The sequence below is a fragment of the Mobula birostris genome, chromosome 4, assembly GCF_030028105.1.
Source record: "Mobula birostris isolate sMobBir1 chromosome 4, sMobBir1.hap1, whole genome shotgun sequence".
In the NCBI taxonomy this organism is placed as follows: domain Eukaryota; kingdom Metazoa; phylum Chordata; class Chondrichthyes; order Myliobatiformes; family Myliobatidae; genus Mobula; species Mobula birostris.
This window is the reverse complement of record NC_092373.1, coordinates 209,114,378-209,127,253: the sequence shown is the minus strand read 5'-3', so window position 1 is coordinate 209,127,253 and position 12,876 is coordinate 209,114,378. Positions and strand designations below refer to the sequence as shown.

The following is a 12,876-nucleotide window of genomic DNA, read 5'->3' as shown; positions in this document are numbered from 1 at the left end:
TAGGACCAAATCTATCCTTGTCCATGATCAAATTGAAACTAATGGTGGTATGATCACTGGAACCAAAGTGCTCCCCTACACAGACTTCTGTCACTTGCCCTAACTCGTTTCCTAACAGTAGATCCAATATTGCATCCCCTCTAGTTGGTCCCTCTATATATTGATTTAGAAAACTTTCCTGAACACATTTTACAAACTCTAAACCATCTAGACCCCTAACAGTATGGGAGTCCCAATCAATGTATGGAAAATTAAAATCCCCTACCACCACAACTTTATGTTTCCTGCAGTTGCCTGCTATCTCTCTGCAGATTTGCTCTTCCAAGTCTCGTTGACTATTGGGTGGTCTGTAATACAATCCCACTAATGTGGCCATACCTTTCCTGTTTCTCAGCTCCACCCATAAGGACTCAGTAGACAAGCCCTCTAATCTGTCCTGCCTGAGCACTGCTGTAATATTTTCCCTAACAAGCAATGCTACTTCCTCTGCCTCGATCACATCTGAAACATCAGAACCCTGGAATATTAAGCTGCCAGTCCTGCCCCTCCTGTACCCAAGTTTCACTAATTGCTATAACATCATAATTCCACGTGTCAATCCACGCCCTCAACTCATCCGCCTTCCCCACAATACTCCTAGCATTGAAATATATACACCTCAGAAGATTTTTACCACCACTCACAACCTTTCTATCAGCGGATTTGCTTAAACTTTCAACATCATTTATTTTCACCCCAGCCACACTGTCAATAGTGAGATCAGAAATAACACTTCTAATTTTTTCCAAGCTTAAACACAACATAGTTTGAGAGAACTAATGAAATGTGGTGGGAGGATTAATCTCTTTCCAGTTCAGCAAAATGGATCTTCCAGCCATTAATGTAAGGAATGCAATCATCTGACGAGCTGAAGAGGTTAAATGAGTTGATTCTATCAGTGGTATTCCAAATCTTGCAGTAATAGGGTGAGGCTGTAAATTAATATTCAAAACAGTTGAGATAGTATCACAAATATCTTTCCAATATTTTTATCAACAAAGACAATGACCAAAACATATGAGTTAAAGAAGCTATCTCAGAGTGGTATCTATCACATATACGATTTATATGAGAATAATAACGAGTAAGTTTATCCTGAGACATATGAGCCCTATGCACTACTTTAAACTGTATCAACGCATGTTTAGCACATATAGAGGATGAGTTAACTATTTGAAGATTTTTTCCATTTTTCAATTGGTACAATAATCTTAAGTTCCCTTTCCCAATCAGTCTTAACTTTATTAGATATGTCTCGACATATTTTCATAATTGTATTCTAAATTCGGGAAGGTAGGAGAAACAGTATTTAAAAAATTTCTAACCTGTAAATATCTTAAAAAAAATGAGATCTAGGCAAATTACATTTATTAGATAATTGCTCAAAGCACATGAAACAATTATGCAAAAATAGATCACAAAATCGTATTATACCTTTAATTTTCCAGCCAGATATGCTTGATCCATAATAGAGGGTTGAAGAAAGAAATTAGATATAATAGGACTTGCCAAAATAAATTTATTCAACGCAAAAAAAAAATCGAAATTGAAACCATATACGTAAAGTATGTTTAACTATTGGGTTATCTATTTGTTTATACAATTTGGAAAGAGTGAAGGGAAGCAAGGTCCCTAAAATAGAACCCAATGAAAACCCTTATAAAGAATTACATTCAAGGTTTACCCAATGTGGACTTGAAGTTATGTCCAAGTCCAATAACCAAAATTTTAAATATCGAATGTAAATTGCCCAATAGTGATATCTAAAATTCGGCAAAGCTGAACCCCCCTCCTTTTTGGATTTCTGTAAATGTCTTTTACCTAACCTCTGCCATATATATGAGGAAATTTTGGAATCAACATTATCAAAAAAGGATTTTGGAATAAAAATTTGCACCGCTTGAAATAAATATAAAAATTTAGGCAAAATAATCATCTTGATAGCATTGATCCGACCGATCAATGACAGAGACGTTGGGGACCATTTAGTCAACAAAAGTTTAATCTGATCAATTAAAAGTAAAAAAATTAGCCTTGAATAAATCTTCATGCTTTTTTGTAATTTTAACTCCTAAATATGTAAAGGAGTAAGTAACCAATTTAAATGGTAAACATCCATAAATAAGAACCTGCATATTTAGGGGAAATAGTTTGTTCTAATTAAGGTTCAATTTATAACCAGAAAAATTGCTAAACTGAGCTAGCAAAGATAAAATAACGGGAATAGATTTCCCAGGATTAGAGATATATCAAATCATCTGCATATAATGATAACTTATATATTTTATTTCCACGGGTAATACCAAAAATGTTAGGTGAGTCTCGGATAGCAATTGCTGAAGGTTCAAGGGCAGTATCCAATAATAATGGACTAAGAGGGCCTAGTACCCTGAGATAAATGAACACAGGGAGATCTTTGATTGTTAGTACAAACCGAAGCTACAGGGGTATGATATATCAATTTCATCCACGATATAACTATCAGACTAAAATTAAATTTCTCAAACACACTAAATAAATATGGCCATTCAACTCTGTCAAAACCTTTCACAGCATCTGATGAAATAATACATTCTGGATTGCTAAGTGAAGGAGTACAAACAATATTCATTAACCTCCTAATATTAAAAGATGAATAACGATTTTTAATACATCCAGTTTGGTCCACAGAGATAATTTGAGGTAGTACCTTTTCTAACCTAGTTGCCAATATTTTAGAAAAAATTTTTGAATATATCTTCAAGAGATATCGGTCTGTATGATTCACAATCAGTAGGATCTTTATTCTTTTTAAGAATTAAAGAAATAGAAGCTCCATAAAACAATTGTGGCAAATTACCTAATCTGATTGCTTCTTTAAATATTCTAAACAACTACGAAAAAATAATAGAAGAAAAAGAAATTTTAAATTCCACTGTAAAACCATCTGGAGCAGGTGCTTTGCCAGAATTCATTGAAGAAATAACAGCTGTTATTTCATCATCTGTAACAGGAGTTTCTAACATTGAACATCCTTCGGGTGATCATTTTGGAAAATTTACTTTCCTTAAAAAGTCATACATGGTGTTAGGATCATGAGGAAAATCAAGAGTGGTATAAAGAGGTATGAAATTCTTGAAAAGTTTTGTTTATTTCGTCATGATCAACTGTTGAAGTGTCATTATGTTTGCAGATCTTGATAATTTGACGTTTAACCTAAGTACTTTTCAACTGATAAGCTAACAATTTCCTGATTTGTCACTATGAATATAAAACTCTCTTCTAGCTTTCATTAATTGATTTTCAATCGAGGATGTTAATAATAAGCTGTGTTCCATTTGAAGTTTGACTCTCTGTTTATAAAGCTCCTTACTAGGAGCAATAGAATATTTCTTATCAATTTCTTTAATTTTTCTTTAACTCCTTAGAACACCTGGAGAATAAAGATGCATATGTAAGGCTCCTTTTCATTGACTACAGCTCTGCCTTTAATACCATCATTCCAAATAAATGGATTCCTTAGCTCCGGAACCAGGGCCTTAGCACTCAGATCTGCAGCTGGATCTTCAACTTCCTCAAAGACAGGACCCAGGCTGTAAAAATAGGGGACAAGCTCTCCTCTACAATCATTCTGAGCACTGGTGTCCCACAAGGCTGTGTACACAGCCCCCTGCTGTACTCACTGTACACCCATGATTGTGTAGCCAAGTTTCCATCAAACTCAATATATAGGTTTGCTGATGACACAACAATTGTAGGCCGTATCTCAGGTAATGATGAGTTTGAGTAGAGAGAAAATTAAGAACCTAGTGGCATGGTGCGAAGACAATAACCTATCCCTCAATGTCAGCAAGACAAAGGAATTGGTTGTTGACTTCAGAAGGAGTAGCGGACCGCAGGACCCAAATTACATTGGTGGTGTGCAAGTGGAACAGGTCAAGAGCTTTAAGTTCCTCCAAGCAGGAGGTCCAACCAAGCAGAGTCCACTGCCAAGGCCCACCAGCGCCTTTACTTCCTGAAAAAACTAAAGAAATTTGGCCTGTCCCCTAGAACCCTCGCTAATTTTTATACATGCACCGTAGAAAGCATTCTTCTAGGATGCATCACAACCTGGTATGGAAGTTGTCCTGTCCAAGAACTGAAGAAGCTGCAGAAGATCCTGAACATGGCACAGCACATCACACAAACCAATCTTCCGTCCTTGGACTCACTTTACACCGTACGCTATCGGAGCAGTGCTGCCAGGATAATCAATGACACGACCCACCCAGCCGACACACATTTCGTCCCTCTTCCATCTGGGAGAAGGCTCAAGGGCTTGAAGACTCGTGTGGCCAGATTTAGGAACAGCGTCTTTCCAGCTGTGATAAGACTGCTGAATGAATCCTGATCCGGATCTAGGCCGTACCCTCCAAATATCCGGACCTGCTTTTTGGTTTTTTTTGCACTACCTTACTTTCCATTTTTCTATTTTCTATTTAAGATTTATAATTTAAATTTTTAATATTTTTAATATATACTATCGTTTTTTAATCCAGGGAGCAGGAAGCACAGAATCAAATATTGCTGTGATAATTGTACATTCTAGTATCAATTGTTTGGCGACAATAAAGTATAAAGTATTTTGTCGACCAACAAAAGTGTTTCATTCTTAATATGTTTCTTCAAACCAACAGAATAAGAAAGAATCTGTCCGCGGATATAAGCTTTAAAAGTGTCCCATACTGTCCCGTTGGTGATTTCTTCCGCAATATTAGTTGAAAAGAAGAAAGCAATCTGATCCTTCATAAACTTAACAAAGTCCAGGTCTCGAAGCAAATTAGAATTAAATCGCCATTGCCTAATAGTAGAAGTATCCATTATCTTGACAGAAAGTTTCATTGGAGCATGATCAGAAATGGCGATAATGTCATAATTGCAGTCAATTACAAATGGAATTAAACGAGTCAATAAAAAAGTAGTCAATTCGAGAATAAGAATGATAAACATGTGAGAAGAATGAAGACTCTTTATCCTTAGAGTGTAGAAATCTCCAAATTTCTGAAATTCCAGAGTCAATCATAAAAGAGTTAATAAGAGTAGCCGACTTATTCGGTAAAGCCTGACTAGATATGGATCTATCCATCAGGGGATTTAAACAGCAATTAAAATCATCCCCCATTATCAACATATACTCGTTTAAATTAGGAAAAGAAGTGAATAGGTGCTTAAAAATTCGGGATCATCCGCATTTGAAGCATAAACATTAACTATAGTAACTTTTTTATTAAAAAGTAACCCAGTAATTAACAAACATCTACCACTAAGATCTGAAATAATGTCTTGATGTGTAAATGTAATTCAGGAATCTATAAAAATTTAACCTCCTTTCACTTTGGCTTGGAAGTTCGAGTGGCACTGCTAGGCCTTCAAAAGTCTAAAGAAATGTTGATTATCCTCTTTCCTCACATAAGTTACTTGTGCAAAAATAATGTGAGTATTCAGTCTTTGGAATACTTTAAAAATCTTTTTCCGTTTTATTGGATGGTTTAAACCATTTGTATTCCAAGAGAGAAAATTAATAAGCTGAGCCATAATTTAATGTTAACCCTTTGGTATATAAAGAGTTAACCATAATGTAAACTCATGAAATCAGAAGAGGAATAAATATTCAGAGCGGAACCGGAAATCACGACACTGCAGACATCTTTGTAGTACTGAATCAGCCCAACAGAAAAAATTAATAAAGGAAAGACCCCCCCCCCCCATCCTCCACCCCTGAAATCCCAAAACTAAGCCAGAGAAGGCTAGAGAAGATATGTTAAAAAGAAACCTCCCCTAAATCCAAAATGAAAATTAAACACAGTACTGTAATAATCTACATATTGTGATTTCTAAAATGAACAAAATAAAGATAAGCGCTGATGCATATTATTAATTACAAACATAAATAATTGAAAATGGCACTTCAAAAAAAGAAAGGAATTATGGGAAGAAGAAACCTGAGAAGATGATGAAGTCAAAAAGAACAAAAGATATTATGAGAAAAGGGAAACAGATGCCATCTTAATTATACGAAGCCAAAAACAAAGAAAATGTTCCTCCATACAGTACAAATTTACCAACAATTCGTTGATGGCAATGTCAGAAAAAAAATTCAAAATTAATAAATTAATGAAAAGTAAAATCATCCGTAGGAAAAATGAACTTTAATTGAGATGTGAAAAATACCTACACTACTAACCAAAGACGAAAGTCTAGAACTTATAAAAGACCTTCTTCATATGATGATTAAAGGCTTAAAAAAAAGCACCTAAAAAGAGAGCCGATGCTGCGAAAACTAGACATTAATTAAAGCAAGGTATCCGTAGCAGTTGAATAGTGCTTATCCAAAAAACTTCGAGCCGCACTTGTGCAATGGAAGACACGACGTGATCCGTCCAAAGGAGAAATTCTTAAACATGCAGGATACAATAGGGCCGGTTTGTGATCTTTTTGGTAGCATTCGGACATCAGAGGTTTAAAAGCCAGCCACGCCTTCATCAATTTGGGACTGTAGTCTTCCAATAAACGGAACTGATATTGCCAAAATTTAATCATACCTTGGTGACGGGCAATTCGAATAAGATGTTCTTTAATGCTAACATAATGGAACCGGAGGATCAATGGCCTCGGATTAAATTCGGAGGATGGTTTCGGACGCAATGTACGGTGAGCGCGGTCGAGCAATGGAGGATTGTCGGGAAATACAGAACTAAACGCATCCTTTAAAAGTTGAGAGAAGAATTTTGAAGGTTCTCCTTTCTCGACATCCTCGGGGAGACCAATTATACGTAAGTTCTGTCTTCTAGATCGGTTTTCAAGATCAATAATCTTGGATTTAAAATGTTCCAGTTGTTTAGTCGTCGAAGAAAATTTCTGTTCCAAATTCTCGATTTTCAAATCTCTCTTCTGAGATTCAATGTCTAATTCAGTAATTTTACTTTGATGTTGCTTAACTTCACAATCAAGCGATTTCAGAGAGTCCGTGATTGACGTTAAGACTTCTTTAAAACATTGATGCTGTTGTTCAAATTTTTCAGTTAAACTTTGACGTTGTTCTTCAAATTTTTCATTTTAAAGATTCAACAGAATATCATAAGTTAGTTCCGTTTGCTTCCCTTTTTACCCCCTGTTCCCGTCGAAATCCTTCCCATTTTTAGGTTCACGCACTTTAGATCTTGCACTTATTTCTTTGCTCATTTCTTTAGATTTCAGGAAAAATCAGTAGTACAGAATAAATCTTCTAGTGTAGGTAAAAATAAATTAAGTAAAGGAGATCATAAGTTAAAAAAAAAAGTAACGGTAATGGAGCGAAGCCAAAGACAACCTCACTACATGAGCACCTCCTGGAGAAATCGAGAGAGACAGGTTCTTCATTAGCCAGGGCATCAAAGGGTATGGGGTGAAGGCAGGGTAGTGGGGATGACTGGAGGAATTGGATCAGCCCATGATCGAATGGCGGAGCAGACTCGAAACGCCAAATGGCCTACTTCTGCTCCTATATCTTATAGTCTTAATTGAGATGTCTGAGTGAATCCTTTCCCACATTCAGAACAGGTGAGTGGCATCCTCCAGTGTGAATTCTCTGATGGATTCTAAAGTCAGATGACTGAGTGAATTCCTTCCAACAATTTGAGCAGGTGAACAATTTCTCCCTAGTGTGAATTTGGTAGTGCCTCACAAGTTTGGATGACTGAGTGAATCCATTTCCATATTCAGAGCAGTTGAACCGCTTCTCCCCAGTGTGAACTCGTTCATGTCCAATCAGTTGAGATTGCCAACTGAATCCCTTCTCATATTCAGAGCAGCTGAATGGTTTCTCCGCAGTGTGAACTCGCTGATGTAGCTTCAGTCAAAATGGCTGAATGAAGCCCTTCCCACATTCAGAGCATATGAATGGCCTCTCCCCAGTGTGAAATTTCTCATGTACCTGCAGTTGAGGTGACCGAGCGAATCCCTTACCACATTCAGAGCAGATGAACAGCTTCTCCTCAGTGTGAACTCGCTGATGTGCCTTCATTTCAGCTGACTGGGTGAATCCCTTTCCACATTCTGAGCATGTGCATGGTTTCTGCCTAGTGTGAATTCGCTGGTGTCCCTGTAGTGTGGATGAGTGTGAGAATCCCATTCCACAGTCTGAGCAGATGAATGGCCTCTCCCTAGTGTGAACTCGCTGGTGTGTCTGTAGGTGAGATGACTGAGTGAATCCCTTCCCACATTCAGAGCAAGTGAACGGCTTCTCCCCAGTGTGGACTCGCTGATGTTCCTTCAGGTGATGTGACTGGATGAATCCTTTCCCACATTCAGAGCATGTGAATGGCTTCTCCCCAGTGTGAATTTGCTGGTGTCTCTGTAGGTGGGACGACCGAGTGAATCCCTTCCCACAGTCTGAGCAGGTGAATGGCCTCTCCCCAGTGTGAACTCGCTGATGTAACTTCAGATCAGATGACTGGGTGAATCCTTTACCACATTCTGAGCATGTGAATGGCTTCTCCCCAGTGTGAACTCGCTGGTGTCTCTGTAGGTTGTAAGAGTCAGTGAATCCCTTCCCACAGTCTGAGCAGGTGAATGGCCTCTCCCCTGTGTGAACTCGCTGATGTAACTTCAGATGAGATGACCGAGCAAATAGCTTCCCACATTCAGAACAAGTGAATGGCCTCTCCCCAGTGTGGACTCGCTGATGCTCCTTCAGTTGAGATGAATGGGTGAATCCCTTCCCACATTGAGAGCATGTGAATGGCTTTTCCACAGTACGAACTCGCTGGTGACTCTGTAGGTGGGACGACTGAGTGAATCCCTTCCCACAGTCTGAGCAGGTGCATGGCCTCTCCCCAGTGTGAACTAACTGATGTTGCAGCAGGTGATTTGACAGAATGAATCCTTTCCCACAGTCTGAGCAGGTGAACGGCATCTTCTCAGTGTGAACTCGCTGGTGTTCATTCAGTTCAGATGATTGAGTGAACCCTTTCCCACATTCAGAGCAGGTGAATGGCTTCTCCCCGTGTGAACGCTGGTGTCACTGTGGTGTGGTTGAGTGTGTGAATACCTTTCCACCGTCCGAGCAGGTCAATGTCCTCTCACTGGTGAATTTTCTGATGTACCTTTAGAATCGATAACAGAATGGCTTCCCGCTTGCAGAATAGGTGGAGCATCTCACTATGGTGTGAACTTGCTGATGTAGCTTCAGACTGGATGACTGAGTGGTTCCCCTCCCTCACACAGAGCAGGTGAATGGCCTCTCCCCACGGTGAACTCACTGGTGTGTCTGTGAGTGAATCTCTTCCCACACTGAGAGAAGGAGAATGGTATCTCACTACGATCAATTGTCTGGCAATTCAGAAAGTCAGACGTTTGAATCCCTTGTACAATCAATGCAGTTGAAGAACTGATCTCCAGTGAACAAATGCTGGTGTTCTCAGCTCCCGGTTCCAGTGTGTTTCACAGAGTTAAAACAGAAAACTTCATTTCAGAGACAGAATAAATTACCATCTGGGATGCGATACTTCTTCCTCTCCAAGGATCGACAGCAGATGTGTTGCAAAGAAAATATTTGGTCACTCCTTAAATATCCAGACAGAGTCAGCAAAACCGATGTGTTATGGTTGTGATTCCCGTACACAAGTATTCTGCCATTTCAAACCTGTAAAAATATTTGAAAAGACATCAATGGGTGAAGGACAATATTTCAGGAGAGATTTTAGACTGTGGTAAGAACATAAGAACATAAGAAATAGGAGAAGGAGTTGGCCATCTGCCCCTTTGAGCCTGCTCCACCATTGAATAAGATCATGGCTGATCTGGCGGTGGACTCATCTCCACCGACCTGCCTTTTTCCCATAACCATTAATTCCCCAACTATGTCAAATTCTATTGGGCAGAGAAATCCAGAGATTCACGATCCTATGGGAAAAGCAGTTCGTCCTCATCTCCATCCCAACTTACCCCGAATCTTGAGGCATTGTCCTCCAGTTCTAGTCTCATCTACCAGTGGAAACAATTTTCCTGCCCCGATCTTATCAGTTCCTTTCAAAATTGTAAATGTTTTTATATGATCTCCTCTGAATATGAGCTCTGGTATCACAATTTTACCTATTTCAACTCAAGTTGGGGGAACTCAACTTGAAATATACCCCAGGCCACTGTGGGAAGTCTGGGATGAAATTGCTGAGCCTCTGGCGATGATCTTCCCAGATCAAAAGGGAGAGGAAAAGTACCACAGGATTAGAAGAGATTGTTCCCTTTTCAAGAAAGGGAATAGAGAAAAGCCAAGAAATTACAGACCAGTGGTTCTTACTTCAGTGGAGGGCAAGTTGTTGGAGAAACTCCTGAGAGGCAGTATTTGTAATCATTTGGAGAAGCATAATCTGATGTAGGATAGTTAGTATGGCTCTGTCTAGGGCAGATCGTGCCTTACGAACCTGATTGAATTCTTTGAGGATGTAAAAAAACACACTGATGAAGGTAGAGTATTGGATGTAGTGTACATGGTTTTCATTAAGACTTTTGATAAGATTCATCGAGTGAGGCTCATTCAGAAAGTAATGAGGCAAGTATCCAAGTAGACTTTGCTTTGTGGATCCAGAATTGGCTTACCCACAGAAGCCAAAAAGTGGTTGTAGATGGTTTGTAAACTGCCTGGAGGACGGTGACCACTGGTGTTCTGCAGGGATGTGTTCTGAGACTCCTTCTCTCTGTGACTTTTATAAATGATCTTGATGAGGAAGTAGAAGGGGGGGGTTTAGTAAGTTTGCTGATGATACAAAAGTTGAGGGTGTTGTGAATAGTCTGGACAGTTGTGCAGAGGCTACAGCAGGCCATCGATAGGATGCAGAACTGGCAGATGGGGATAAGTGTGCCGTGGTTTATTTTGGTACATCAAATATGAAGACAGAATACAATATTATGTTAGGACTCTTGGCAGTGTGCAGGATGAGGGAGATCTTGGGGTCCATGTCAATTTTACACTCAAAGCTGCAGCGCTGATTGACGTTGTTGTGAATAAAGCCTTCATCAACCATGGAACTGAGTTCAAGAGTGGTGAGGTCTTGTTACAGCTATATAAAACCTTATTTATACCCCACTTAGAGTATTGCATTCAGTGATCTCATTACAGGAAGGATGTGGATACCATAGAAAGAGTGCAGAGGAGACTTAAAAGGGTGTTGCATGGATAAGAGAACCTGCCTTACGAAAATAGGTTGAGGGAACTTTGGAGTGACGGAAGATGAGAGGTGACCTGATAGATGTGTGTAAGATGATGAAAGGTATTGATCGTGTGGATAGCCAGAGGCTTTTTCCAAGGGCTGAACTGGCAAACACAAGGGGCATAGTTTTAAGGGGCTTGGAAGTAGGGTCAAAGGGGATGTCAGAGGTAGGTTTTTCACTCAGAGTAGCAGGTGCATGGAATGCACTGCCAGCGATGATGGCAGAGTCAGAAACCAGAGAGATTTTGACAGACTATTAGATATGTACATGGAGCTCAGAAAAACAGAGTGCAATGTGGTTGGGAAATCCGAGGCAGTTTCCAGAATAGGTTACATGGATGGCACAACACTGTGGGTCGAAGGGCCTGTAATATATTGTAGATTTCAATGTTTCTATATGCACCCATTTTCTAACAAGGCACGGATCAGACATTCTGACTGACCATCAAATTCTCTGACTGTATTCCTGTCTGTATGAGAATGGGCTATTTCTGACTTCAATCAACCTATGACTTGGCTCAATTTGTCTCTGTCCTTTGGTATTATTTCAAGTTCTGGTCATGTTCCACAACACTACAAAGAGCACTTGTTACTACATGTATGATCTGGAGATTTACTCAGATTATCTCCCACCAGCTGATTGACAGTTATGAACCCATCAATGGCAATGCCAATGAATATAAAGTGGAGGGCAGTGGTTATTCTCATTGGAGTGCGACACTTTTGTGATGTGAAAGCCACAAGTCACTTGTCATCGAGGCAAAGGTGTTTCGTATCATTATTTACCCAGAGAGAACTGAATCTGAGGGAAGGTTTTATTTCAATACAGTACTAATTGACATTTTCACTGACTGGAAGGTAAACTCTTCAACCGAGATTAACTGGGAACTATATTCTTGTTTCGAGTTCATAATCCTCGGATTTACACAGCTGGAGCTCGCAGTGTTTGGGAGATACATCCGCTCTCACTTCCTTCGACCATATGGGACAACGCCGGTACTATCGCTCATGGCTGCCTCTTTACCCAGAAGCCCTCGCGTAGAGAGAGCTCCCTGTTCGGCATCGAAAGATCCAGGAATGCGCATGCGCCGCAAAAATGCCGCCGGCGGCGCCAGGGCCTATGATACGAGAGCTCCCTTGGGCCTGGGTACAGATCGTGGGGCTGAGAGAGAGGGTAAGGACCAGGACTGTCGTGGGGTGCAGCACCAGTGTGGCTGAAAAGCACAGTAATTGTCCTTCGGTCGCGTTTCAGACGCCGGTGATGAAATACCCGCCCGGAGCGGCTCTTACCTGCATCGATCGTTGGTAGCCGCTCGTCTACTCAGCGCATGCGCGATATTCGGGATTGGTCGCGACGACCACGCATGCGCGTTAGTTTAACTAGCAGAAAATGATCCAAAGCAACGCGCAGAAAATGCTGGAGAAACTCAGGGGGGCGGACAGCAGCTATGGAGAGGAGTGAACAGGCGGCGTTTCAGACCGAGACCCTTCTTCAGGACTGGAAAGGAAGGGAGGGAGTCAGAATGTGGGGCGAGATGAGGTGATCGGTGAAAACGGGAGAGGAGGAGGAGTAAAGTCAAGAGCTGTGAAGTTGATTGGTGAAAGAGAGGGAGGGCTGGAGAATAATAATAAT

At 40.2% G+C, this 12,876-nt stretch overlaps 1 pseudogene; it reads right to left on the bottom strand.

Moving 5' to 3' along the window:
- Positions 1-849: 849 nt before the first annotated feature.
- Positions 850-12,560, bottom strand: LOC140196926 (uncharacterized; annotated as a pseudogene).
- Between the last annotated feature and the right edge of the window lie 316 nt (positions 12,561-12,876).